This window comes from Eptatretus burgeri, chromosome 1 (genome assembly GCF_056783735.1).
Source record: "Eptatretus burgeri isolate ZD-2024b chromosome 1, Ebu_testis_v1, whole genome shotgun sequence".
NCBI classification, from domain to species: domain Eukaryota; kingdom Metazoa; phylum Chordata; class Myxini; order Myxiniformes; family Myxinidae; genus Eptatretus; species Eptatretus burgeri.
In genome coordinates this window covers 41,330,106-41,355,821 of record NC_140961.1, presented here as the reverse complement: position 1 = coordinate 41,355,821, position 25,716 = coordinate 41,330,106, and the positions used below count along the sequence as shown (strand labels likewise).

The following is a 25,716-nucleotide window of genomic DNA, read 5'->3' as shown; positions in this document are numbered from 1 at the left end:
TCAGTAATAAAAACGACAAGCCGGGAGGCGGAGATGGGTCGCCGAGCATGGAAACTATAAGATACAGAGCAAAATGGATGTCATATAGCGGATAGAGAATCACCTTAAGATTATGCATATCAAATCTCATCCAGTTCCATCTACTGATAACTACTCGGTATCCATTTGAATGAAAAGTACCGAAAATGCGGTTTGAAATCGGAAATCCCTAAAGTTTGAGGGGGTGCTGTGGGTGAACAAAGATCTAAATCGAAAATCCGGCTCGATCGTTTGTGCACAATGTATTCCAGACGATTAGTGTGAGTTTTCATGACTATCGGACCGTAACCCTAGGAGGAGTAGCATTTGGCGCGAAGGCACCTCCAGCTCTCGCATATTTTTTTTTTTTGCACGAATTGACGAATTTTGCACGAAAAAATTTTTTTTTGAATATCGATTTTTGCACGAATTGACCTTTGACCCCTGACCAAAGCGAAATCGGTCAATGTGTCCTGAGGCAAAGTTGTAGTACTCATTGAGTACCATGAACCTGCAAAGTTTCATTCGTATCGATGCACTCACCTGGTCGCTCGGGGGCCTTCAATTTCCGCGCATACCTTAATTGTAGGGGCGCTGCGGGTAAAGTATTCCATATATCACAAAAACCGGAATATATTTGATAGAGCATCACCTGTAGATCATTCGTGCCAAATTTCATAACCCTACGTGGGATAATGGCTTTCGGAATTGATTTCGCGTGAACGGTACCGATATTGAACGTTTTTCGGTTGTTGCTAGGGAGCCAAAGCGTCCCTAGCAACTATCACAATTTCCAAAGCACTAGGTCATAAGATGTACCAACCACCCGAGTTTTGTCAAAATCCACCAACGTTTACTTCCAATTATGCTGATGACAAACGAACAAACATCCAAACAAACAGACAGAATTAATGACAATAAGGCTCACCTATTTCGGCAACCCAATAATATAACGTGATCCCCCCTGGCTACTCCCGAAGATAAATTTCCAATTATTTTATGCGATTAGAATAACGGTTACCCCCTAATCTCACACAAAAAGATTATCAAGGGGTGTGTTCCATTACCAATCAGTTTGCTATCGCTTGCCAAGCCAGCCGTTCCTTTTCAACCTTTTCGCTGGAGTGCTTGCTTGGTGCTGAAGCCGCTTCACGAGCGCTCTCCAAGCTCAGTGGTAATCGAACACACCTCAGCACTTGTGCTGGTCCTAAAACATTTATTCTTCTGGTTCTGTCGTTTGTGAAATGAAAAAAGTTAGTTTTCGGTGATTTCCAACCCTTTTCCCCCTTTTGTTGAGATTTTTGTTTCTGCTTTCAGCACCACTGGGGTAGTTTCGTTTCATCCTCGAGACAGGTGGTGCTCTGACACATAACATCTGATTTTAAAAACCCCACAACGTTCTGCTGTGCACATGGGCTAGTCCATTTACTAATGAGGGGAGTTATGTGATCGTGCAATAAATTGTTGTGTGGATTTCCTCAGCAATATCAATATGTATTAACATTAGGAATTATATAAATGTATTGTGGTTATTGTTGCATTTGTATACATTAAACGGAGTTATTATTCCACTTGACCTGCTTTCCCTACTAATCTTAACCTCACCCCCTAATTTTGTAATCGTCCTATCTATTGTTAAACATCAGGGAACACATTTTTTTAATCAATTCATTATGTGACTGTGCTTTCTTTCCTTAAGATGGACTGATCGAGCATTCCTTTAACGCTGTATTTATCACCAATCACCAGATGATACGTTTTGTCGGCAAAGTGAGACCCCACCTTCAGGGGCCCCATGCAATTGCACAGGTTACACGCCCTGAACGCCACCTCTGCCCATATGCTGAGAGGAGTGAGATGTCTGTCTGTCTGTCTGTCTGTCTCTCTCTCTATCAAATGATTGCAAACAGGAAAGTTACTGTTTTTAAGAATGTTATAAAGGACAAAAACAACAGGCATGTAGAACTCATGGGACGTGATATTGGGTGATGAAATAGGCACTGGAAAAAGCGGCAGTAAAACCCAGAATTAATTAATTTATATGCATTTAAACCTTGTTTGACCTTTCTTTTGAATCTAATTATATAATTGAAAACTGCAGAACACAAATCGCCTTCATAATACTTCCAAGAACCATGCTATATATTGATATGTAGCATGAGAGGGCGCGGCATGTTTATCGGGGTGAATAAGAGGCCGTCAATATGCCTATGTATGATGCCGATTGATCCTGCGTTTTGTGATGGGCTAATCAATATAGCCTTCATCCCCTAAATTGCGACTCAGTCATCTTATTACATTGTATAAAGGTGGTTGATGTACAAGACTGCTTCCGAAGAAAAATTGAAGTTCATAATTGCCTTTCCATTCATGGATTCCCTCGATCATGATGAATTTATTGAGGCAAGGTTTGTGGATTGCGGTCAATACGCTCGAATAATCGTGGGTTGGCGAACAATTTTCCACATTTATTCACCTAATTAACATGAGCCATCAACGCAATAACCCCCTGAAACTCCCCAACGCCATCATCACCATAATCTCCATCAACTCGTCTTTATCGTCGCCATCAACACCATCACACTATTGGATCAAGTTTATCATCATTATTATTAAAGGTAAGTTTCATGATCTTAATCACCCAAGAAAATAATACTTTATTTTATGTTCTTAATAACCCTCTTATTCATGAAAATAGTAGCACAAAAACAATGCACAAACATATTAATTAAGGGTACAGCTTGGACAATTTTTGAGTTGAAGTCCTTAACCCTATTCTCCCCATTACCCCCTAAGTTTGTGGATTTGCAGACTGGGATTTTCAAAAAACATAACTCCCATGAATGGCAAGGCCCTCGTGTCTGTACTTAACACTTCATGGGGTATCGTGTTCTATGAACTCTCTCATTTCAAAAGTGTCATAGATACTTAATTATGCTTTTTACTCACCTATTATACCATCATCATCAACAACCTTTATCAAACCACTGTTAGATGAAGGACTCCACAAGACTCCTAAAAAAACACAACTAGATGGTTGGTGCAGTGGGTTCATGTGTGTGGTGATGTAAGGGCTCCCGGTTTGAATCCTGTTCTTTTCAGCAGAATGGACAGTGTTAGGAACAGGGGTCATAGCCTGAGAGTAAAGAAGATACGAGTCATGGTGGTGTTGAGGCAGGGGTCTTTCAGCCAGAGAGTTTTAATGCTTGGAATGGTCTCCCTGGAAATGTGGTGGCTGTAAAGGGGGTAGAGTGGTTTAAATTGGAAATCAATAGGTACCTAGATGCATTGGTTAATGACTTCTTGGGGTTGTAGTTGCACAGACATGATGAGCCGAATGTCTCCTGCTCCATGTATGTATATGTATGCATTGGCGATCTTCGGAGGATGATGGCAAGTGATTTTCAACAAAAATGGTGTGGGATCTGAAGAGGATGAGCCTTGCAAGATTGATGGGTCCTGTGTGTCTGAAAGTCAATGCTTGAAGAACATATCAAGAGATGTCTGGACAGATTTCTTTTTCTTCAACTGATGCAGCCCTTTATAACAGCTTGCAGTGTCTTCTATCATCAGGAAAAGTTTGAAGCTTTTATCCATATTAGGGTCGTCATCCTTGAACTTGGCCATGGCTTGTGCGACGTGGCTGAACGCTAACCCTCATCCTAACTCTAACCCACTTCATGCCCAGCATTAAAGCCTGGCATGAACGTTTTTCTGGGGCAGCAGTTGAGCTTGAGGAAGGTTTCTTGCTCGACAACTTGAGGGATGAGCGAGATTACAGCCGATTTTAAATGATGGAGCACTTCACAACAAGAGGCACAAGATGGTGAACAAAGGTGGACTCATGCATGAAGCTGCGCAAGATGCGTCATATACATGTACGCATGGCTGTGATATGGCTCACAAAATCAGTGGAGCACTGTTTAAAATGTTGGCCATCGCACTTTACTATAATATATAGTATGTCAATTAAGTTCGTGAAAAATGTGAATGTAAATCAAAAAACATGCTGTAAGAAGTCCGTTTTGTTGTCGTGAATAAATGAAAACCATCCATCCATCCATCCATTGGGACCATACTCTGTGGAGAGCGTTGGTGCTGCCTGAGCAGTCTCCTTGGCCATTGCACACAATCCTGGACAGGTCACCACTCCAATACAGGATACCAGCAAGCTGGCACTCATTTTGCCGACCTCAGAAGGATGACAGGCAGTCAACCCCACCTGGTATTAATTCAACATCTGAGTGGGATTTGAACTCAGGATCTGAGGATCCCAAGCCAACCACCCTCACCATGAAGCCAACATCAGGCATACAGATCTCAAATCATCAATAACTAGGGAGTTCATTACCCACGCAGTTTCAAGAAAAAGGACGTAGGAAGAGCCTTTTCAACTCTTGCTTTGCGTTTCCGAGCATGATCAATACTTCTTACGAGCCACGATGTTGTCTGAATCTCAATATTGTCCCACCAGAGAGTATAAGCGGCACATTTGATTGGCCAAGATGGCGTAAAATAACATATTTTGTCCAAGTACTGCAAAACTGGAGATTTGTAGAAGTTGCAATAAGGCAATTTGTGTTCTACAGTGTTCAGATATATAAATTAATTGAAATAAAATGAAGATTTTAAAATCTGTAAAAAACAAAAAATTTTTCGGAAGTTTACCACCGTTGATTCACCGTCTTTTACACAAGAGTTATTCACACCTGTTGTTTGTGTCCTTTATGACTAAACTAAAAACGTTTTAGGGACAGATCTGGCACAATAATTAAGTTGTTTTGATGTTGTCATGTGGGCAGTCCCCACCCAACATATGTATAACACCACAATCTAAGCAGTTGCTGACAACACTGGAGCTAACGTTCTGAGTATTAAACCAAGTGGTCATTAATTTTCATGAATTGACACCCGGATGGTCAAATGGCATTCCTATTTCATGTGTTATAATATGCTGGTTACCAAACTCAAGACATTGCAGTTTCTAATTTAGCCTTCAACGGATGCCAAACAGACACAAACATCATTGTGGCAAAACAGCAGGATCACAAGGTGCACACCATCTCTTTTATGAAATAAAAAAATACATTAGACACAAGAAGACAGAACAATATCCCAAATGCAATGGAGAAGGAAATCAATGAATACACAATACTAATTACACAAATAAACTAACCATTGGCCTTGGCAACACACACACACACACACACACACACACACACACACACACACACACACACACACACACACACACACACACACACACACACACACACACACACACACGTAAGAGTGGAAAGCATAGATTTAAGAGCACTAAACTGTTATAGAACTCATACGTGCTGGCACAGCAAGTGGAGCCAGACAGCAGATCAAGTAATCAGTGCCAGGAAGTGAGGAGCAGCAGCATGGAGCTGTTCCACCAACAAGAGAGTTTGACAGCTCAAAAGTACTGTATCCCAAAGCAAGAGCAGGCAAATGAGTTCAAAAGCACCGTATCCATAGGTAAGAGCAGAAAAGAGAGTGAACGAGGTAGAAACATGAATGACAAGCCACTGTGGGATGTCATTCAAATCAACTAAAAGTTCACTGCCAGCTCCCCCATCCCCACAAACTGATAGCACTCAAACTTTCGCCACGTCCCCCAGAACCACTGTCTTCCTAGCCTGATGCTCACCATTCTCTGTCCACATGGGTCTCTCCACTCAATCACTGACTCAACAGTTCAGCCAATCATGGAACAGGAAGTGTTCAAGACCTGCCTCTCACATGCTGGCAGACAGCCAAGAAAAGGAGCCTTTTCCCTTTAGTAGTGAGGGAAGAGTGCTGATCTCCTCACATCGTTTTGATTTTTGAAACTACCTCACATAGTTAGACACATAGGGTGAACACATGGAAAAGACATATTAACCTGACTAGTATAAAATAAATTAGGAAAATTAAAAGGTTATATTTTTACTATAAATAGTGTTATCATGTGCTCATAATAGCCACTCACCACAAAATCATATGCAGGAAATAGTTTGTGGATTTTTGCATGGCAAATCATAACAAACAAGAACACCACTCGGGAGAGCACACACCTCCACCAGGCTGAACAGTTTATGTATCCCACTAATAGAACGGATCTGCATCCAGACCAGAAACAAAATCAAATTGGCTTGTTCTTGTCACCTAACCAAATTATCCACCAAGTTTTGTCATAACTCGTACAAAACTTTTTGAACTATCATGCGATAGATTGTTGCGGTTGTAGAAATGGACCTCTGGGGAGAATAATATGCCTGGTATTGGCTTAATGGTTCGGGTGGTGGACTTGGGATCCTAGGATCCTGAGTTCAAATCCCCCTCGGCTGTTGAATTAATACCAGGTGGGGTTGGCTCTGCCAGGTGTCATCCTTCTGAGGTCAGCAAAATGAGTGCCAGCATGCTGGTATCCTGTGTCGGAGTGGCGACCCATCCAGGATTGTGCCAAATAGCCCAGGAGACTGCTTAGGCAGCACCAACGCTCTGCACAGAGGATGGTCCCCAATGGATGGATGAATGGATGGACGGATTGAGGTCACGAAACTCATGAACACATCGGCATTCCCCAGGCATTTATTTCATTAATTATGTGTTTAAATAGACCCTTGCCCTTGATTTGGGGGATCGGGGGAGGGGAAATGCATTGTGAAATAGTCTGTTTCATCCCCGGTGTATGGTTTCCCATTTTTACCCACTTTCAACATTCACAATTTGCTTCTATCCACTTTCAATCCTTGTAATGCATTGGATCGTCGTTAAATCCTTCAATTCATCGATCCATCTTTCAATCCATCACTAATCCTTCACCCCTTTCCCTTCCAAACTGCTATTCGCTGTGACTGTCCAACGCCGTCCACCCTTTGCCTTCCGAACACAGTAACCCCCAGTGGAAATTTTCCTCTCCTCGTTTAAACATCAGTCTCCCATCACTTTGTTTTGTGTTACAGCCTTTATTTCCCATGCTCTCCTCAGAAACCTTCCTTCTCACCGATCATCGATTCCTCCTGGTTATCTCTCCACTGAATTCACCACTCGGGCCTCATACTGTTTAGTTAATAATCCCTAAATCAATATACATTCGATTCTCACATTCAAATAAACCCCCCCTTTCCTCTCTTCCCTGCATTTCCCCATTAAATCACATCAACTTGACAGTGGAAGGGATCAAAGTGCTAAAAATAGAGTGCACTATGGCAGAGGAATCTTCCAGAAGGAAAGTTGTCATTCGGTTGCCAGAAACGTTTTTCGAAGTCCCTCAACAGCTCCACGGGCTGAGAACTAATCAGAAGTCACCAGGAACGGGTAGGAGGAGACTTTGGGCAATCTTCACCATGCTCTATGCAAGGCTACATTAAAACGACAGAGCCACCAGGGAAGAGGAGACATTACAGGAGCCACCAGGAAAGCCACGTCATCACGGAACCGCTGTGCCCCGCTGATCGAGTTACATCTGCGCTGACTCCATGAATGATTTACCATCTGCCGGCACTGTCTCTTCACAAGAGCCACTTGCATGATAATTGGAGGGCAGACAGCGGCACGAGAACTATTAATCTGGTTGTTCCAATCACCTCACACCACACCGACACCCCCAATATGCCTCATCATCCCAACCCTTCCCCCTCCTCCACATTGGGATCAACATAGATCCGCATAGTCTGTGTCCGGTAAGACAGGAGTCGGCCCAATACGCCGCCCTGCTTCTATCTACTCATACTCTCGTCCACTTTCCCCGTTTGAGTGATGGCGCCATGACTTGTATAAGATAAGTCTGTATAAGGGGAAAATAAGTGCGAGGGATGAAGATTCTGCTCTTTTGTGTCATTGCTGTAAATTGCCTTTCTATTGCTTTTTTTTGTAAATACATGCCATACTCTTTAATTGCCTTTTGATGGCTTTGTAGATACTTGCCTCATGATTATGGATTGTGTGTGTAAATAAATTCTATTTGGTTTGAACTGTTAATTTCAGACTTGCTCGTTTTTGTCTTTTCCTTAAATGGTTCAGGTCAGGTTTTTGTCAGGTCAGGTTCGATCTGTGACCTGCTACAGGTACCATGTAAACCTGTACTAACCTGTTCCATGGTCGGGTTGTCGGCGACTAAACCGTCTCCCCCACCAGGTTTTCTGGTGAGGAGGGTGTTTGGATATGGACACCCAGCAGGATTAAAAACAAAACCTGTCAAAGGGCGGAGGAGCTCCTTGTGAGCCAACGGCCATCCATATCTAGTGCCCAACTGTGTCTGTGGACGTCCTCCTGCAGTTGGGTTACTTCTTATTAGGAGGTTGGTGGCAGGATTTGCACTCCGGCCACCGTAAAACGCTTCATTCCGCAAAACGCAAAAACGCAAAAAAATCTGAAAACCTACTCCGTGGGAGTACCTCCTGTGCAGCTTCCCTTCGCAGGGCAGCTCACCGGATGATGGGATTGGGGCAAAGCCTTCGGGACCCCCAATCTTTGATAGGAGGGAAACCACGGGGTAACATCCCTGGGTCAGATTGCGGGAGAGTGTGTCGGAGTGGTGCTGAGGTGTCGTCCACCAGACGGCGGTCTCCTTGGGTTAACCTGAGGCGGTCCCTTCGGGTGGGTGCCTGGAATGTCCTATCCCTAAGAGAGGATGATCACCTGTCTCTGTTATCATCTGAGCTCAAGCGTTTGGACATCGGGATTGCAGCTCTCTCTGAGGTTCGGAGACCGGATTGCGGCGAGATAATGGTGGGTGGTTACACCTACTATTGGTCTGGTCGCTCTGATGGTTACCATACCCAAGGAGTTGCTGTAGCTGTGTCCAATAAGCTGACCCCAATGATAATTGAGGTAACACCGGTCAACGAGCGTATTATGAGATTAAGGATTCGTCACTCCTTAGGTGTCATTTCCCTGGTCTCTATTTATGCTCCAACTGAGGCGAGTGATCTTACCGTGAAGGATGCATTCTACGCCACACTCGAGTCTGTGGTTGATCAGTGCCCCAGACGAGATACACTTCTAGTCTTGGGGGATTTCAATGCATCGACTGGAACTGATAGGGATGGTTATGAGGTGTGTGTTGGTCCCCATGGGTCAGGAACTATGAACCAGAATAGCACTAAGTTCCTTGACTTTGCAAGAAGTCATGGACTTAGGGTGGCTGGTTCATGGTTTCAGCGCCCGCAAGCTCATCGCTGGACTTGGTATTCCAACGCTGGCGGTGTGGCAAAGGAGATTGACCATGTCCTCATTGACGGTCGTTGGAGGATGATCCAGAACTGCAGGGTCTACCGGAGTGCTCAGTTCCTCAATACTGACCACAGGCTTGTTGTAGCAACTCTAAAGCTGCACCTTAAATCCTGGAGAATGGTACCATCCCAGCCTAGGCTGGATGTTGCCAAGCTCAGGGATGAGAGAGTAGCTGAGGAGTTTGCGAACAGGCTGAGTGGACACTTGGGGGTCTGGGTGCTTTGGGGGTCCTGAAGAGTTGTGGAGCACCTTCAAGACCACCATCCTTGATGTTGCCGGTGGATGCCTTGGAGTTCACCGCAGGGCAAAGAAGAATTTTGTCTCTCAAGGGACACTGGATACCATTGACCAGAGTCGCAGGGCCAGGCTGAATGGCAGAGCTGAGCTGTTCAGGGAGCTGAGGCGTAAAACTGTACGTGCACTGAGGGTGGACAAGGAGGCCTATGTGCGAGGAATCTGTGAGGGGGTAGAGCATCACCTGTGGACAGGTGATTCTCGTCCCGCTTACAGGGGAATTCGCGCATTACGTTCATCCAAGCCCATCCCTCGGAGCACTGCAGTTCGAGCAGAGAGTGGTAGGCTCTTGACAGAGGAGTCTGAAGTGAAGGCCCGCTGGGCCGGTTACTTTGAGCGGTTGTACCAGGCTGATCCCCCAGCTGTCGAGTTGGACGTCAAGGGTGTTACAATCCCTGTTGCTGACCCTCGAATCAACTGTGGTCCACCATCGCTTGTGGAAACACGGGCTGCGGTGAACCGGTTGAAACGGGGCAAAGCTCCAGGGATCTGTGGCATCCATGCTGAACTTCTCAAGGCTGGTGGAAATGCTGCACTCGCGTCGTTGCATGCAGTTTTGTGCTCTGCCTGGAACACAGGCATCATCCCAACTGACTGGAAGAGGGGCCTTGTTGTCCCTCTCTGGAAAGGGAAGGGTGATCGCCAAGACTGCAACAACTACCGAGGGGTGACGCTGCTCTCAGTGCCGGGCAAGGTCTTTGCTCGGATAATTCTTGATAGGGTTCGCCACCATCTGCTTGAGCACCAGCGTCCAGAGCAGTCAGGCTTTACACCAAAGAGGTCAACGATTGACCGTATCCTTGCTCTTCGTGTCCTCACTGAACGCAGACGAGAGTTTCGGCAGGGGCTGCTTGCAGCTTATGTTGATCTCTGTAAAGCGTTCGATTCAGTGAATCGGGATGTCCTCTGGAGGATTCTTGGTCTTCGTGGGGTGCCACCGAAACTGATTGATCTGATGTCTGAACTCTACTCTGGTACTGAGAGTGCTGTGAAGTGTGGTGGTACCGCCTCTGACTTATTTCCAGTTGTTACTGGAGTTCGTCAGGGATGTGTACTTGCCCCCACACTTTTCAGCACTTGTATGGACTGGATTTTTGGGAGGATGTCGGAGAGATCAAGTTGCGGTGCATCGTTTGGCAATGTCAAGATCTCGGACCTTGATTTTGCAGATGATGCAGTCATCTTTGCGGAGACTTTAGACATCCTCTTGGGGGCCCTCGAGGTGCTGAATGAGGAGTCGGAGCCGTTGGGATTACGGATTTCTTGGGTCAAAACAAAGATCCAGGCTTTCGGTGACATCTTGGATGCTGCTGTCCTGTCTGTGTCTGTTTGTGGTGAGGATGTTGAGGTCGTGGATAGATTCACTTACCTTGGCAGTGATATTCATGTCTCCGCAGGTTGTGAGCCGGAGGTCAATAGACGTCTGGGTCGGGCCTGGGGAGTCATGGATTCACTGGATCATGGGGTGTGGCGCTGCCGGTACCTGTGCGGTAGGACGAAAGTCCGAGTCTTCAGGTCCTTGGTACTTCCAGTCTTGCTCTATGGGTGCGAGACTTGGACTTTGACCAAGGATCTGAGACGGAGACTTAATTCCTTTGGTACCAGGTCTCTTCGGAGAATCCTTGGCTATCGCTGGTCGGATTTTGTGTCCAACGAGCGGTTGCTGAGAGAGACTCGGATGAGATTTGTTACCTGCATAGTCCGTGAGCGTCAGCTGCGGCTGTATGGACATGTGGCTCGTTTTCCTGACGCTGATCCTGCTCACCAGATTCTCTCAGCGAGGGAGTCTCATGAGTGGAGGAGGCCAGTGGGCCGACCACGTGCCTCATGGTTGCAGCAGGTTGACCATCATCTCAAGGAGATGGGGATGGGCCTGGCATCTGCCTGGGGGATGGCCAGACGGAGGCCCCTGGAGTACCGGCGGAAAGTGGACGCAGCGACGCGCTGTTCTGGCACATGCTCCCATACCTGACCTGACCTTAAATGGTTCGACATCTTGTGTATGTTATAGATAGACGGGAAGATTTTGCCCCACTGATTAGCTCCACTGGTTTCGTCAACGTCCAACCCGTAGTTTTTCTCGGCCGTAATAAATAGACGGGTGGGCATTGAGGATGTGGTTCCATAATTGGGATCACCAAACTATCGGTGAGGTCATGTGTTCACAAAAGAGCAAGAAACCTGCTTGATTTGGTGGTTTCAATCAGCGTCCACGTTTGATTAACAATCCGCCAGACCGTGGAGTTATCCGTGGCTGGTGGCCTCAGGTCTGGAGCTCAGGAAGTAGTGGGTCTGAGGAACCCATTCGTCACAACCCCTGAACCCCAGTTCTGCAACAATATCGTTTTTGGCCCCATCTCTCAATGGCGAAGAATTACTTTAAAATTTCTAGTGTCTGAATCCAAATCCGGATCTGAATCTTCCCCAAAATCAAATAAAGAGAGCCGTTTGTGTGTGTGTCTGTCCGTATGTCTGGGTCATTGGTTATTTCCATGTATGGGTTTCAGAAGGTGTAACGGAGTCCTCCCAGGTCTCGAAGTATCCACCTCCGTTTCAGTAAGGGATCACGATTCATGGAGCATGTTATGAAGTTTACTTCTTCTCAAAGTTTTATTCCAAAGGCTCTTTTCAAGATTGTCACTGAGAACCCTGGACAGCTTCCAACTGCAGATAATTTGCAGTAATATTCCGAGGGATGGTTTTTAAGATCTCAGTAAGGTTTTTTTTTTTTAATCTTTCCCGTTGCTCTGTTGTGTGTGTGTGTGTGTGTGTGTGTGTGTGTGTGTGTGTGTGTGTGTGTGTGTGTGTGTGTGTGTGTGTGTGTGTGTGTGTGTGTGTGTGTGTGTGTGTGTGTGTGTGTGTGTGTGTGTGTGTGTGTGTGTGTGTGTGTGTGTGTGTGTGTGTCAGCTACACTATGAGCCTTAGTTCATGTAAGAAAAGAAAAAGTCAAATGTCAATACACCATAGCAAGCTGTGCAGGAGGTAATCTGATAGGTCAGCAGCCCTATTCACTCTTGAGGTTCACATATGTAGATGGTCACGAAAGATGTTCTACAGCTCACAAAGGCCTCTCATAAACATGAAACTTCTTACACATTGGTGAATTAGAACTCATGGAGCTGCATTGAAGATTCTGCCTCAGGGTAGATAAAAGTGCCTTCTTGGACCACTTGGTTCCAACAGAGACCCCTTGTTTTGCTCCCCTCCTCATGCAGGCTGTGGCATCCCATTTGAAGAGTCCTACCTTCCAAGGCCTGAGTCATTCAGAATCATCCAACTGTTGATAAACACTGTGCAATCGTATTTTCGTGCAGTTTCGATCTCCAAGTACATGATTCTTTGCTTTGCTTGAGAATTGAGCAAACAGTCACCCTCAAACGTGAAGGGTGTTCCACATGAAATGCCACACTTTTACACATTTATTTAATTATTAACAAATTATTGATGACTCAAATACACAACTGACATCACGATACAGAGAAAAGTCTCGTTAAGTTTTGATTCATGCTTCAATTTTGTTTTTCATCCACAGTGTGAAAAAGCATCGAGTTTAGATGGAAAGCATTGTGTACCACTGAAAACCAAAGAAACCAATGTCACCCGCAGGGTGACCCGTATCTTGCCAAAAGGTGACCACGTGTGACTTCTTTAAGGTCACACTGAGGTGAACAGAGCTGCTATCGACCAGGAGCAACTCCTTGAGGAATATCTGCCTACGAGAGATTCTGATGAGAATCGTTCTACAGAGTAACCATGAAAAATATGCTTTTGCCTCATAACGTCACCAAATGACGTCATAATGTCTCAAGCTTGACATATCTAGAAAGCACTCATCGAGGTGTTCAATTTTGAGGTACTACACGATATGGTTCCTAAAACTTAAAAATTTGACCTTGGGGTCAAATATGTTTGACCTTTGGCGCTAACCATGAAGGTCAAGGCCAATCGCCACCAAAAAAATAATCAGCTTAGCGCCAGACCATGAACTATATTCCCATGAAGTTTGAAGACAATCCGATCAAAATTACTCGAAAAATAAGGGTTTCGTCGACTCCCCTGATTTGCGACAAAGTGACCTTGACCTTTGACCTTGACCTTCAAAATTTTATGCACTGAAAGGGACCTCTATAGGCCTCTCATATGCGAAGTTACAAAAATTTCCAATGATAACTGTGGTCTGCAGAATTTTTTATACATGATTACAGACAAAAAAAAAAAAAAAAAAAAAAAACAAGTTGACTAACATATCTTGCAAAAACTTCGTTTTGGCAAGATAACAAGTTGAGTGCTTCAGTTAATCAAGAGGCGGTGATGACAGTAAAGAGGTATTTCAGGAAAGAGTTCAACTTCCCATAAGCCAAAAACTGCAAATCTATTCATCCGTTTGTTCAGAAATTTTGGAACAGAGACAATCCTACCTTGAGTTACGTGTGGACAAACCAAACATCATTGCCAGCCAAGTGCGCACACCAATGAAACTGTGCAGGATATTCGCCGCAGGGTGATTGACAGTCCTCCGAAATAAATCATTGCATCGTCCGTCAATGGAGGCGGGTGTGTCAAAAACAACTGAGAGAACAACAACTTAGGAATGGCTTAAACATGTTTCCATACAAAATCAGTTGTTCAGAAGCCAACGACTGGAAAAAGAAAAGCGTCCAACCTTCGGTGAGGGATGTTTTTGGAGTTGATGGGAGCAGATTCTTCCCTTCTTGATATGTTATCGTGTTCTTCCTCCGACAGGTTCCTTTCGGAGAAAGTCTTCAAGATGGCCTCGAAGGACCGTCGACAACCTGAAAACAGCGATCTGGGAATGCACATGCCATGTTCGCCAAGACACTTTGACGATAAGTTACAGATATATGGATGTCGATGCATCCTATTCTCAATCGAAACAGCGGTCGCATGGAACATATTCTGAAATGAAACAAAAACTTTAGCTTTACCTCTGTTTCATGGAACTGGTTTTATGTTTGCATGTTTAACAGATTGTTATGAATAAATGAGTACAAATTAGGCATTCCATCAGGAACACCCTGTATTAAAAGAAGTGGGACACCAGAGAGAAAAGAGGAAATCGTTCTTCATTATGTTTTGGGTTCACAGAGATGGAAAAGTTGGAAATCTCTTTCAACTGGTGTTTGTGGCACACAAGAAATGTCCAGCATAAGATAATATACGCATTGAGTACTGCACACCAGGCCAGGTGGTGTTCAACATCTGATCTTGGAAAAGACAGAAAAAAAGGTTGCTGTTATGTCGAGTTGGAGGAAGACGAGAACGAAAGAAGGGGGATGGAAGAGGGAGTGAGAATGAGAGAGTGAAAAGGGATGGGAGGACTAAGAGATGGACTGAAAGTGGATAGATATAAAACATGAATGTAGAGAGTAGAAAACCTGGCAAGAAATTAATTAGATGCAGAATACGGTTCAAGCCAAAGGAAAGTGTCTCAAAAAAAATGGGAGAATGTACATTCCAGACAGAAAAACAACTAATTGGCAAATGAAAACAGCAAGTGTTCACAATCCCCCCTCCCCCCACCCCCTCCCCCCATCCTCTCTCATTCTTCCCCTCCATCCCCCCACACCCCTGACGATCTTCCTTTGTGCTGTTTTCATTATTATTATTTTGTTTTTATGTATTCACACCTCTCTTGGAAACTCATCTTCTTTACTTTCCTCTGTCTCAGCAGGTTTTGAATACACTGTATTAATGTATTGCAATCCAACATTGCAATGCTTCCTGGATCATGAAGGCTCAATCCTATGAGAGCAAGATCATGACTTTTTCCTTTCTTCTATTTATTTTTCTACATATATATATATATATATATATATATATATATATATATATATATATATATATATATATATATATATATATATATATATATGAGGCCCCACGAGGAGGAGTGATGAAAGCGACATTTTTTAATGATATGATGATGATAGGCTCGGATGATAGGGTAAGGGTTAAAATAGTGCTATATGGCATTAACTCCAAAATAGCCGATGTGTCCCTTACATCACTCCTCGTGGCGCCTCATAACAAAAGTGCCGAAGTCATTTTTCCCAGTTTTTGAGATTTTCTGCGAAAATCACTTATTGTGTCAATTGCCACACGTGTCAAAATGCTGGTCATTGGTACAATTTTCAAGTAAAAGTAATCATGAAAATGCGCAAGTCATACTGAAGAATTGCTGTGGTTTTTTTGTGTTTCTCTCAAAACTGGAAAAAAATGACAGGCACTTTTGTTATGAGGGTAACGATATATACATATATATTTATATAACAGACACCCCTTCCAATTCATGGATTTGGCCATTTCAGCCACACCCATTGCTGACAGGTGTATAAAATCAAGCACACAAGCACACAGCCATGCAATCTCCATAGACAAACATTGGCAGTAGAATGGGCTGAACTGAAGAGCTCAGTGACTTTCAACGTGGCACCATCATAGGATGCCACCTTTCCAACAAGTCAGTTAGTGAAATTTCTGCCCTGCTAGAGCTGCCCCAGTCAACTGCAAGTGCTGTTATTGTGAAGTGGAAATGTTTAGGAACAACAACAGTTCAGCCATGAAGGGGTAGGCCACACAAGCTCACAGAACGGGACCGCCAAGTGCTGAAGTGAGTAGCGTGGAAAAATCATCTGTCGTTGGTTGCAACACTCATGACCGAGTTCCAAACTGCCTCTGGAAGCAACTTCAGCACACACACTTCATTGAGAGCTTCAAGAAATGGGTTTCCATGGCTGAGAAGCCGCATACAAGCCGAAGATCACCATGCGCAATGCCAAGCATCGGCTGGAGTGGTGTAAGGTTCACCGCCGTTGGACTCTGGAGCAGTGCAAACAAGTTCTCTGGAGTGATGAATCGCGCCTCACCGTCTGGCAGTCCGACAGACAAATCTGGGTTTGGCGGATGCCAGGAGAACGCCACCTGCCTGAATGCAAAGTGCCAACTGTAAAGCTTGCTGAAGGAGGAATAATGGTCTGAGGCTGTTTTTTGGTTCAGGCTCAGCCCCTTAGATCCAGTGAAGGGAAATCTTAACGCATATAATGACATTCAAGACGATTCTGTGCTTCAAACTTTGTGGCATCAGTTTGCGGAAGAACCTTTCCTGTTTCAGCATGACAATGCCCCCGTGCACAAAGTGAGGTCCATTCAGAAATGGTTTGTCGAGATCGGTGTGGAAGAACTTGACTGGCTTGCACATAGCGCTGACCTCAACTCCATCAAACATCTTTGGGATGAATTGGAACGCCAACTGCGAGCCTGACATATTCACCCAACATCAGTGCCCAACCTCACCAAGGCTCTTGTGGCTGAATAGAAGAAAATACCCGCAGCAACGTTCCAACATCTCGTGGAAAGCCTTCCCAGAAGAGTAGAGGCTGTTATAGCAGCAAAGGGGGGACCAACTCCATATTGATGCCCATTATTTTAGAATGAGATGTTGGAGGAGCAGGTGTCCACATACTTTTGGCCATGTGGTGTATATATATTATACACCGATGAGCCAAAACATTATGACTACCTGACTAATATGCTGTTGGTCCTCCGTGTGCCGCCAAAACAGTGTCGACACATGGACTCTACAAGACCCCTGAAGGTGTCCTGTGGTATCTGGCACCAAAACATTAGCAGCAGATACTTCAAGTCCTGTAAATTGCGAGGTGGAGCCGCCGTGGATCGGACTTGTCGGTCCAGCACATCCCACAGATGCTCAATCGGATTGAGATCTGGAGAATTTGGAGGCCAGGGCAACACCTTGACCACTTCATCATGTTCCTCAAACCATTCCCAAACATGTGTGCAGTGTGGCAGGGCACATTATCCTGCTGAAAGAGGCCACTGCAATCAGGGAATACCATTGCCATTAAAGGGTGTACCTGGTCTGCAACGATGTTTAGGAAGGTGACACGTGTCAAATTGACGTCCACATGAATGGCCGGACCCAGGGTTTCCCAGCAGAACATTGCCCAGAGCATCACACTCCCTCCACCGGCTTGTTGTTTTCCCACAGTGCATCATGGTGCCATCACTTCCCCAGGTAAATGGCGCACACGTACTCGGCCATCCACGTGATCTAAAAGAAAGCGGGACTCATCGGAACAGGCGACCTTCTTCCACTGCTCCAAGGTCCAGCTCCGATACTCGCGTGCCCATTGTAGGCGCTTTCGACGGTGGACAGGGGTCATCATGGGCACTCTGACCGGTCTGCAGCTACGCAGCCCCAGACGCAGCAGGGCGCGATGCACTCTGGATTGTGACACATTCCTCCCGTGACCACCATTAAAATTTTCTGTGTCTTGTGCCACAGTAGACCTTGTCGGTTCGGACCAGACGGGATAGCCTTCGATGCCCTCGCGCATCGATGAGCCTTGGGCACCCAACACCCTGTCGCCAGTTTGTGGTTTGTCCCTCCTCAGATCACTGTCGGCCGGGAGCACCCCACAAGCCTTGCCATTTCAGAGATGCTCTGACCCAGTCGTCTGGCCATAACAATTTGGCACTTGTCAAAGTCGCTCAGGCCTTTACTCCTGCATCCAACACATCAACTTCAAGAACTGACTGTTCACTTGCTGCTGAATATGTCCCACCCCTTGACAGGTGCCATTTTCACAAGATAATCAATGTTATTCACTTTACCTGTCAGTGACAGCATAATGTTTTGGCTCATCAGTGTATATATATATATATATATATATATATATATATATATATATATATATATATATATATATATATATATATATATATATATATATATATATATATATATATATAAAAAATCATACACAAATACAACCCGTCGCTTCGCTGACGGGGGTGTGGAGAAAAAGAAAGGGAGAGAGGGGGGGAGGGGAGTCAGAGAGGACGGAGGGAAGGGAGGGGCAGGGAGAGGAGGGAGGGGAAGCGAGGAGTGAGAGAAGAAGGGGAAGCCAGGAAGGGGAGAAGAGCGAGGAAGAGGGGTGGAGATGGGGAAAGCAACGTCTCATGAAACATTGCTATACACTGTGGGAGGGAGGTGTGTGCAAGAGAGCGACAGCAAGAGAGCGACAGCAAGAGAGCGACAGCAAGAGAGCGACAGCAAGAGAGCGACAGCAAGAGAGCGACAGCAAGAGAGCGACAGCGGTGTGGGAGGAGAGTGTTGCATTTTTTTCGGAGAGGGGAGCGAGGAGGGGACAGACAGAGGGAGTGGGGGGGGGTGTGAAAAAGAGATAGGTGAGGGGTGGAGGTGGCATATTATGTTATGCTTAATGACTGAACACAAATTTTTTTTTAATCTCATGTCAGAACAGCTGCACACACATCGACACAACAAAGTTTGTAAAGTTAACCGCTGGCACATCTGCAAAAATTTGATATTCCAGTTCCAGGAAATTTGTGGGAACATTAACTAAAAGCATGGACTGAACACATGGAAGTACCACTCACATACGATTTTATGATCCTATCAAGCGTGAACATCAAAAAGAAAGCATTGCGACCAGATATCTTACTTAGGTACAAAAAAAAGAGAGGAGGTTTTATATATATATATATATACACACTAAGTGAGGTGTTCATACCAGCGATTTTCGACTAAACGATGCAGAAATCAAGAAAATGACCAAATACCAAAACCTCAAGAATGAAGTGAAAAGATCCTGAAAGCTGAAGAATGCCAAAGTTGTACCATTGATAGCTGGAACGACAGGAATGATGAAGAAGAACCTCACAGAAATATTAAAAACCATCCCTGGGAATAATATGACAAACGAACTACAGCAGAGAGCTGCCCGGGGCTCAGCGACGATCCTGAAGAGAGACCTCGGCACAAAACTTTGAAAACAGAAAAACTTCACAGTTTGGTCCATGAATCATGACCCCTTACTGAAATTAAGGTGGATACTTTGAGCCCACCCTGGGAGGACTCCATTCCACATTCTGAAACCCACATGTGAAGATACCAATCAACAACAACACACACACACACACACACACACACACACACACACACACACACACACACACACACACACACACACACACACACACACACACACACACACACACACACACACACACATACACACACACACATACACACACACACACACACACACACACACACACACACACACACACAGAAAATAAAAACGACAAACACAAAGATTTACCTTGTAACAGGGTTCTTTGAAAGAGGATTTAAAGTGGGTAATTAGTGAAATCCAATTAAAAAATGTACCAAATGAAGCCACAGAACAAAATGTCGATCTCTACTTTATACCTTGACAGCTCGAACAAACATGGCGAACACCTGGTCGGATGGACCTTGTTGTTTTTTTTAAATACGAATCGATGTCGAAGTGAGAGGTGGATTACAAATGGAGATCACACAAAGAGATCCTTGGACATTTTCAGTGGATAAGACACCTCCGAAGGGCACCCACCGCACGGCACCGTGGGACCCAACAAAGGCGGAAACGTCGTCTCATCGATGTGACATTGAAGGCACGTGAACTTTTTCCCAAAACGAACAACCAAGCAGCTTGGAGAGCGCTCGCCAAGTGGCTTAAGCATTCAAGCAAGCACTCCCACGGCAATCGCTGAACCGTCATATGAAACATACACCTCCCGGAGACGCTCGAAATGCCACATTATTATGTCCGAATTAGACAAACGAAAACTTTTCTCGGAATCGGAACTGCTTGTAAGTTCGATTGTGAAGCTTACATTTTGTAATTCCTTTTAGTTTAAGAGATACTCGAGGCGAACACATGTGCGTAAATGAAATAAAACAACGAACGCTGACGTCTCCGGGTGTTCATAAGCATTGCGATGTACCCAGCGATCCGTAGCTATGATGAACAGCCTGTTCCAAGTCACGGTTGAGGTTGAGCAGGTGAAAAAAACATGGCGGCTCCAGACCCGAGCGAGGTTACCAAGGAAACGCCTTAAGACCCCAGACAGCGAGGTGTCCGAGGATCGCCTGATGAAGGATATAATTAAATAAGGCCGTTAATTATCTTCAAAAGGGGTGTTTTAATTAACCCAAACACCAAATATTCAATCTTACACTTCCTTGGAATATTCTTAGTATGCATACAAAGTTTCAGGCTGCTAGGTTTTATAATTATGGAGTTATGGAGGACACACACACACATTGCCTTTTATTCATGTGAGATGTGTATATAGTATATATAGTATATATATATATATATATATATATATATATATATATATATATATATATATATATATATATATATATATATATATATATATATATATATATAGACATACACATATCCATACGAGCGAGGTACCCATGCTTTGCAAGGGAGGGGCTGGACAGCCGTTTCGTGAAGAACTTGGGGGAAAAAAATGACAAAACACACCCACCGGGAGTACAAATGCCGAATCCGCGAATGTCACGGGTGTAACCCCCTCACATAATTTCCTCATCCTGCTTTAAACTCAATCTCTCTATTTTCTTTCAAACAGCATCATTCCAATCACAAATTAATACTCTTGCATTAGCTGAACAAAATAAAATACAATGTTACAAACACTCGTGAGGTAAACAAAGTATTTTAATGATGTCATGGCGAATCTGCAAATGCCGAATCCGCGAATGTCGCCGGTGGAAACCCTCATTATTTCTTGATCCTCCTTAAAAACTCAATATTTTCATTCCAAACCATAAATTAATACTATACTGTGCCATTAATGGAACCAAAATACAAAAAGTCAAACACTCGTGCGGTAAACGAAGAGAAATGCCATTGTGACGTGATGTCCGGATCGGAAGCAGCTTCACACAGATCGAAACTCAAGATCATAATTGCACTGAGGAATTTATGAAACCTCTCACCCACCTTAGGACACCGGCTGGGACCCCAAAACGTTCCACAGAAGGTTTGGCGGGGCTAGCCCCAAAACCAAGGGAGTAGTTTGGGGTCGGACAGACGTACGGACAGACAAACACACCTGCTTTATAATATGGACTCATGGGGCACCTGTGGGAAACTCACGGGTGTAGAAATGTATGACATTTGGACATGTTGAGTTGGATGCTGCACATAGATTCTTCCAAAATGGGTACTGGCAAATTCATCAGATCCAGAAATGATGTACAATTTATTGACTTCACAAAACATCTGAATACACGTCCATGCACACATGAAATGCAATTAGTTTATAAATCCCAGATATCTGGAATGGCCATGTTTGGAGGAAAGCCAAATTGCAACTTCGGATATTGTCTCGGAAGTCGAGATATTTTCCATCATTTCCTTGATAAACTTGGAGTCGAGAAAGGTACGGCAAATAGTGGAGATAATTGGACTTTCCTCTTGGAGCAACAAAGTGTGAATCCATCCCCTTTCCCTGTTGGTTCATTTGTGAAATGTTTCACAAAACAGTGCATGCATTGTGACGTCATAGGACTGCAATTATGCTCTTGGACAATATTATTAGATAGTTCATCTGATTCATGACGGATGATGTTGTATATGTTTGCCGAGCACGCATTACGCTCCAAAGTCTTCGTTACTCAGCATCCTGTGCAAGTCTGTATTGAAGTTCATCAGCCGTCTCATTCTCCCACCTCGCTCTTTTGGGGGTTTTTTCTGCTTCCCAAGCAAGTCTACGATGACATTCATCAGCTCTTTCATTCTGTTCCCTCATTATTTTATTCATTTTGGAAATGGCAGTTCCAAACATGCAGCTTTATGCTTGTGTGACTGGGATCAAAGAGTATACCTAAGACTTGCAACTTTTTATTGTGACTATGTCTAAAGAATGAAACATTTTATTGTGACGGCTGTCGAAAGAATACAACTCAAATGGAAAAAGTTACTGGAAAAAGTGTTTTGGGCGGTAGAAAGGCATGCCACCCTTCAAGCTGGTGAAAACCAAAATTACGCTTTTCATTCGTATACAGCATAAAAAGGACATTTTTAGATCCTCGTGGAGGATCTCTAAGTCTTACTCACATTGTTGTTCTTCATCTTCTTCTTGTGGACTTCTTTGTTTCACAGCCTACAGTTTTCATCGAAACTTCCTGAAACTTGGCGTATATATGTAAAAATACCCTGCGCAGACAGTAACCATCTCCGATTTTGAAAATTCCTCCTAGTTTGTTTCACAGCCTACAGTTTTCATCGAAACTTCCTGAAATTTGGCATATATATGTCAAAATACTCTGCGCAGACAGTAGCCATCTCTGATTTTGAAAATTCCTCCTAGAAAAAAAAAAGTTATGACGTCAAAATATCTCCACTAATGGAAATCGCCTAAAAAATTATCTCTGAAACAAGGCAAGCTTTTTCAATTCTGTTTGCGGGAATCGAACAGGGCATTAGCAGAGATGAATTACCGCACATATGATACATCACTATGACGTCATATTAATTTTTATGACGTCATTCCTATTTTTTGACATTTTTTGTTTCACAACCCAGAGTTTTCATCGGATCTTCGTGAAACTTGCCATGTGTATGCAGAAAGCCCACGCGCAGACAGTAACCATCTCCGATTTTGAAAATTCCTCCTAGTTTGTTTCACAGCCTACAGTTTTCATCGAAACTTCCTGAAATTTGGCATATATATGTCAAAATACTCTGCGCAGACAGTAGCCATCTCTGATTTTGAAAATTCCTCCTAGAAAAAAAAAAGTTATGACGTCAAAATATCTCCACTAATGGAAATCGCCTAAAAAATTATCTCTGAAACAAGGCAAGCTTTTTCAATTCTGTTTGCGGGAATCGAACAGGGCATTAGCAGAGATGAATTAACGCACATATGATACATCACTATGACGTCATATTAATTTTTATGACGTCATTCCTATTTTTTGACATTTTTTGTTTCACAACCCAGAGTTTTCATCGGATCTTCGTGAAACTTGCCATGTGTATGCAGAAAGCCCACGCGCAGACAGTAACCATCTCCGATTTTGGAAATTCTTTCGAGAAAAAAAGTTGACATCATAATATCACCGCTAATGGAAATCGCCGATACCATTATCTCCGAAACTAGGCAAGCTGTTTGAATTTTGTTTGCGGGACTCAAGCCGGACATTAGCACAGATAATTTATCGCAAACCTGATACAACACAATGACGTCATCATCAAGAGGACGAGGATCTTAGCTCATTTGAGCTTGTTGTAATTGAAGATTGAAAATGAACTTCTTTACAGTACATGTGTACATAACTTGTAAAATAAGACTAAAAAAAATTATCTCTGGAAATTTCCTTCTAATGCATATTTATTTCACATAGTACATGTGAATTGCATGTCCATGCACATGTGAAATAAAGTTTGTTTATAAATCCTGTACTTGTATACCAATCAGCCTTGAAAACGGGCGAAAACAAAAGTTTTCTTTTTTATTAAAAACCACGATTTTCTTTCCTCTGCATTATGAAAACATACCTTCTTTGGGCAGTGTATAATAAACCGCTGCTGCGATCGCTGATACAAATTATTTCATTTTCTTTGCATGAGTTGTCATTCAAAATGTACCTTTGTTTATTCAAAAAGTAACAATGATAACTCGCCCTCTCCACACCGCGTCCGACCAGATACATTTTAAATGGCTATTAGAATGCTTTGTTGTGTATAAACGCCGATATTCGTCCTATTTTCTCAACTTTTGCTGCAACTGAAACTTGAACCATCTCAACGACTCCAAAAAATGAAATCAGATATCGAATTAGAGTTAAGATAAAGCTGTGAGAGTGTAAGAAAGTGCGAGCCGTAAAAAGGAAGGCGACACGGGCGAACAAAAATGGTGGCAATTCAATTTTGAAGCCCCTCCCCTGAATGTGGGAAGCCCTGCCATGAACTGAGAAGGCCCGCCCCAAACGGATGGACGGACAGACAGACTGGTGCGGATTATATCTCGGATAAAACGCCGAGTTCGCATCTGTGCGTCATAAGTGCTACCCATTATACATGCCACACCTTCCCCTCTCTCCCCATTCATCACAAGCACCACCCATTAGCTAGGCCACACCTTTACCTCCAGCCACCCATAAATTGCCGCCATCTTTTTTGCTCCGCATCGTTCCAAAGGTTCAGAACTGTCTCTGATGAACATTTGAAGACTGAATAACACATCTTCTATCATTAAATAAAAGTATCACTTTGAGGAAACAAAGGTACATTTTGATTAAAACACAAACAAGGTTGTGGATGTTTTGTTCGCAGTGATCATGACAAGGGTCTAATATACATGACATGACACGACAGCAGTCAAAACAAATATATATATATATATATATATATATATATATATATATATATATATATATATTGGATATGTTAGAAGCTATAAAGATCCCACAGTGTCCTTCACACCTCCTGGCTGTTATGGTGAGCATCGCCATGTATATAGATGTATATCATTAAAACCTGCTGACTGTTATGGTGAGCATTGCTAAGGATTATGTTTCACATGGTAAAACCACATAATCCGCAAAGAACAACCATCCATCTGCCACCCAGACAATTGTTCCCACTAATGCAAACCATTCAACCCATGTGTCGGACTTTATGTCCATTGGAGATCAGGGGAGTGTTTGGATATGTGTATGTATGTATGTATGTATATACAGTGGAGAGAACAAGTATTTGATACACTGCCGATTTTGCAGGTTTTCCCACTTACAAAGCACGTCGAGGTCTGTAATTTTTATTATAGGCACACGTCAACTGTGAAAGACGGAATCTTAAACAAAAATCCTGAAAATCACATTGTATGATTTTTAAATAATTCATTTGCATTTTATTGCATGAAATAAGTATTTGATCACCAACAAACCAGTAAGAATTCCGGCTCTCACAGACCTGTTAGTTTTGTCTTTAAGAAGCCCTCCCATTCTCCACTCATTACCTGTATTAACTGCACCTGTTTGAACTCGTTATCTGCATAAAAGACAGCTGTCCACACTCAATCAATCAAACTCCAACCTCTCCACAATGGACAAGACCAGAGAGCTGTCTAAGGATATCAGGGACAAAATTATAGACTTGCACAAGGCTGGGATGGGCTACAGGATAATAGGCAAGCAGCTTGGTGAGAAGGCAACAACTCTTGGCGCAATTATTAGAAAATGGAAGAAGTTCAAGATAACAGTCAATCTCCCTCGGTCTGGGG

At 43.6% G+C, this 25,716-nt stretch overlaps 1 protein-coding gene and 1 long non-coding RNA gene across 8 annotated transcripts in view; both read right to left on the bottom strand.

Annotated features, from left to right (window-relative positions):
- LOC147034330 (KH domain-containing RNA-binding protein QKI-like) overlaps positions 1–25,716 on the bottom strand; it is a 554,637-nt gene that overhangs the window by 430,610 nt on the left and 98,311 nt on the right. The window lies entirely within an intron of this gene.
- Positions 13,823–20,591, bottom strand: LOC147034331 (uncharacterized). The gene is made up of 3 exons (XR_015058082.1): positions 20,395–20,591; positions 14,222–14,351; positions 13,823–14,127 (listed from the first exon to the last, which is right to left on the bottom strand). It is a non-coding gene; the product is annotated as an uncharacterized LOC147034331 (long non-coding RNA).